The sequence below is a fragment of the Urocitellus parryii genome, unplaced genomic scaffold (genome assembly GCF_045843805.1).
Source record: "Urocitellus parryii isolate mUroPar1 unplaced genomic scaffold, mUroPar1.hap1 Scaffold_49, whole genome shotgun sequence".
In the NCBI taxonomy this organism is placed as follows: domain Eukaryota; kingdom Metazoa; phylum Chordata; class Mammalia; order Rodentia; family Sciuridae; genus Urocitellus; species Urocitellus parryii.
The window spans coordinates 250,281-255,060 of NW_027554054.1; the positions used below are offsets into that span (position 1 = coordinate 250,281).

General features: G+C 41.9%; 1 pseudogene; it reads right to left on the reverse strand.

The window, feature by feature from the left end:
• Positions 1-3,741: 3,741 nt before the first annotated feature.
• On the reverse strand, positions 3,742-4,443 carry LOC144252618 (coiled-coil domain-containing protein 71L-like; annotated as a pseudogene).
• Between the last annotated feature and the right edge of the window lie 337 nt (positions 4,444-4,780).

The window sequence follows — 4,780 nt, forward strand, 5'->3', positions numbered from 1 at the left end:
AAATACAACTCATCCACCCAGGCCCACTTCTAGAAAACATAAAATTATCAGGTTTTGGAATGCAGACATGTATGGGAATACCAAGGGTAGAGGCTGTTAAAAAACAAATGTGACTAACTGATTTGAGCAATTAAGTGAAAATAGATCATATTTTAAAGCATCAAGTGTGCAGTATGTGTACAGTCAACTTACTTTGTTAATAGTCTGTCTTTCTGCCCTTTTTCCTACTCTATCTTAGAGTACAAATGTAATGACTATCTCAGCCTCTCTAAACATCTTTGGAATTCTTTTTTCTTTTATTTTTTATTCTCTAAAAATTATTTACAGTTAATAAGTTAAAAAGCAAAGTACAAACAAATTGTAAATCTTAATCATATGCACATTAAACTGTCCAGGGAAACACTTCAGTTCCACTACAAACAATTGCTTTATAATGCAATTAAGCCATAACAGTTTATCAAAAAAATATTTCAACACACCAATAAAGCAAATGTTAGGTATATATAATCATTAAAAATTATAAATTTAAAGAGTGCTGTGGCAACCCAACCCTTAAAACGACCAAAAAAAAAAAAACCTTTTGAGTTCAAAATTGCTCAGACTTTTTGTATTCAATGATTTTTAAAGATTTTATTGAAGAGTTTTCTGAAAAATAGTACTAACATTTGCTCATAGCAAATCAACAAGTATGTGCCACTAGCTTAAGTTACACTTGTCCAATAGAGTACTCAAACAAAAATAAATACATGCCACAACAGCAACACTTTGCACTATCAATGATGAAGCTTGCCCTCAGAATCACGGCATTACTGGTTTTTGTGACATAGAAAATGAGTTGTTGGTTGTTAGGAAGGAATGTAAAAAATACCAAAACAGATTATTTGTTGTGCCAGTCACATTTAGGCACCCAAAAATCAAAAATCAAACAGAAATATATCAAGGTGATAAAATTCCTCCTAGCTTCCTCCTCTACTTGTGTCATATGAGATATAAATGAAGGCAAGAGAACAAACAAATGGGACTTCTTTAAAAAAAAAATCTATACACAAGCTAAGCTACAGAATCACTTCTGAAACAATTAATGGATGCCTCACCATACAGGCCACTATGCCAAGTTTCTTTTCACACTCTGCCCAAAGGTAATCATAAAATACTTTCACTTTCCTATTAACATACTAGTCAACTATATCAGATGTTTCTCCACATTTTAGAAGTTGCAAGATAGGTTTTGCTAAAGAAAACTTGGCAAAAATATTTCTTACATCTTACTTCACAAACTAGAAACAGCATTATTTAATAGTCCGTATGAACCATATTGACTTCAAGATGGGCAATCAGATTCAAACCGAAATCAGATAACCCAAATAAGCGAAAAAATCATTTACACACATTCCAGTGTACTAAAGTAACAAGACATAAGAGGAAAAAAATGTCAAGAATATCAGTTAAAAGACATGCAAGGTGTCACTGGTTATGTTTCAGTTGTGTGCTGAGAAAAGTTATTCTCAGCTAATTTCAAAATCCTCAGGAAAACTATCTAGATAAGCTACATGTTGAAATTACATTCTAATATGGCCATTGGATTTACTTTAAAATGGTTATAAAACTATATACAATAGTGAAATGGTACAATACATTTTTTTCAGGTGCTAGTTAGCTATAAAAGTTAACAATATATTTTTGGAAAGAAAACTCCTATGTGTATGAAATACAATTGGCAATGGAAGCTAATAACCAAAAAATGTCTCAGCTTCCTATCACACAACTATAATTTAACACTCTCCATCTTCTAAGTAATTATTCACTTTTTTATTTACCCATATGACAGTGTTTGTAAGGATGCATCATCATTGAGTAGTGAATAAAAGACTATGAGGCTTACTGGGAAACTGGCATAAAGTCATATATATATATATATATATATATATATATATATATATATATATATATATATATAATTTTTTTTCAAAACAAGAACACTGAAATGAAAGTCACAACATTTCTACTATGGACTATTAAACTTAAAATAATTATTTCAGAAAGCTATGCCATTTGAATTCTAGGAAAACAAGAGTAAAAAATCACAACTCTCATTATTCTCCTAATAAGCTGCCAAGCAGAGATAAACCTTTGTATTGAGGGTTTCACATGCCAAGTTCCAGCCCAGTATGGATAGTTCCATGGCAGAATACTTGAATTTTAAATAATTGTGGTACAAAAACACTACTTGACCCTTTAGGTATTGCAGTAAAAGCTGGCTGTGGCATCATTGTCTAATAACCAGTAAGTCTTGCTGCCACCATTGACCAAAGGCACTTGGATAATCAAGAATTCCACACTAGGCCATATGGTATACACACTATTACAAAAGTGTAAAATAAGGGTCAGTACTCTGGGTGGCTTGCCTGTTTGATTTCAGTGGCCTTCAGCTATCAAACAAATACTGCAAACGTAACTATGAATGGAAAAAAAGAAAATTCACAGGACAAAAAAGTCAACTAATTGTCATAATGTTTACAAATGTGATGAATACTAGTCTTGGCATTTCTTGTTATCCAACAATAAAAACAAAGGGATCTATTTTGCCCAAAGTAACTTCAACCAGTTACTTGATACCAAGAAATGCCCCCACCCTTCTCTATAGATCATGTTGAGATTTCTAATGGGTATTCTGTTTGTCACTTTATTCACAACGTTTACACACATTTATCTCTCCTATGTGACATCAATTTTAAAAATTATTATCTTCTCATTAACATTCTTGGATTTTTATGTTTGACCAGGACATGTTGCCAGATTATCTCCAATTGAATTCCAGTCATTCCTGCAACACCACCAGTTCTTCACGATTCTTTTTTCCCCCAATCACAAGCCATGTGGTTTCAATGCACTTCAATTTTTATTCAATTAAAAAAGAATTCAACAAGTCAACTTTTCATTAAACAAAACTTTGTATGAGTATGCTACCATTTGCTTTAGGAGCTCAGTGAATATAAACATTAAACTTCAATATAAAATCATTTAGAAACACCTTTGGACTTTACATCTCTTTTGTTTGTAATCACTGAGCCCATGAAAATCAAAGCCATATAAATTCTTGCATTACTAACAGTCAAGCTTGAACCTCTCAAAAAAAAAAAAAGAAATCCTTGGTCAAAGCTTTGAAATTATGTAAAAATTCAGAAACGAGTGGGATTCAGAATACCCTGAGCACAAACTAGTGCAACACCACAAAACATGTTTGATCTTCCGTCCAGAAAGAGGGGTGGCAGTCAAAAAGAAAAATGGAGGCGGGGGTTAAAGAGCAAGCAAATTCTGGCTTTTATTACTCAAGCACGAAAACAAATTCCTTTGGAAAAGAATGACTTCTTCGGAGGACTTCCAGACCAGTGAGGTAGAGTCCGATAGGGAGAAAACCAATCTGCCCCTATAGTCCTGGAGACTTCTCAATCTGGGGTTCGGAAGCAAAGGGACCTCCCCTGTGAGTCCTGCAGTCTCCTCCTAGGCAGACGCGGTGCGGGGAGGCTGCAGAGGGTACACCTGTCCCTGAGTTCCAGACGCGGGGACGCATCCCGGGGGTGCGGGGCAGGGAGGCCATCCAGGGACTTCCTCGCGCGAAAAGTGCACGAGGGGTGGGTCCTAGAGGAGTCTGTAAACACTCGACTGACACTTGTTCATTTTTCCAAGCAGAAACTCCATCTTGGGCCGGCGACCTGCAGGAGGCGTCCTGGGGGCGGCCACTCAAGCCCGGGGCACTCGGAAGAGGCGGAGCCTCACCAGGGGTTCCAGGTCCACTCGCAGGAATTGGCACGCATTGTGTCGCGCAGCCGCCAGGCTGTGCTCGCCCCACATGTCGCCGCCTTCGCGGATGGTGGGGAAGGTGGTCAGCGTCGGGGTGGCTGCCCTCCAGATCTCCTCCAGGGTGCGGCCCCTGAAGCAGGGCTCGGGCGCCGAGAGATTCTCCAGGCAGGACTGCTGGGGGGCCTCCAGCAGCGGTGGCAGTGACGGTGGAGGCGGCGGGGGCATCCTCCTGCCCGCAGCGGTCGCCGGGGCTCCGCGTCCGCCTCCTCCTGGCTGCGGCGAGCGGGGCCGGCCGGCGCGTCGGGCCGCGGGCGGTAGGGGGCTCCGGGGGTCAGGCACCAGGGCTCGGCAGGAGGCGTAGCCATAGACGTCCTTGCTGCGCAGGATGTGAGGGGAGAACTGGTGCTTGAGGCTGCAGAGGAAGCTCCAGAGCTCCGCATCCGAGCTCATGAACTCCGTGCTGCCGGGCATGAACAGCTTGAAGGCATCGCCCAGCGCCTTGGTGCTGTTGACCAGCGACAGTTGCGACCTATAGTACACCACCTTCTTCTCCCGCGCCTCCAGCCCGGCCCCTCCTCCCGCTCTAAAGCCGCAGCCCAGGGCGGCCGAGGCTGGGGGCCGCTCTTCACGCTGCGCCCCCATCGAGGCCACTCGAGGCCGCCCTCGCTCGCCTGGTCTCGCTGTCGCCGCTGAGCCCGCCCGAGTCTGGCTTGGCTCGACTGTGGTGGCCACTGCTGGCGTCTCCAGCCCGGGTATGTCTCTCGCTACTTTTCTCGCCTCCCCTTTTTTTTTTTTTTTGTACCAGGGCTTGAACTCGGGGCACTTGACCTCTGACCTACATACCGAACCCTATTTTGTAATTGTATTTAGATACAGGGTCTCACTAAGTTGCTCAGTGCCTTGCTTTTGCTGAGGCTGGCTTGGAACCCGCAGTCCTCCTGTCTCAGCCTCCCCAGCCTTGGTATTCCTGGGGTGTGCC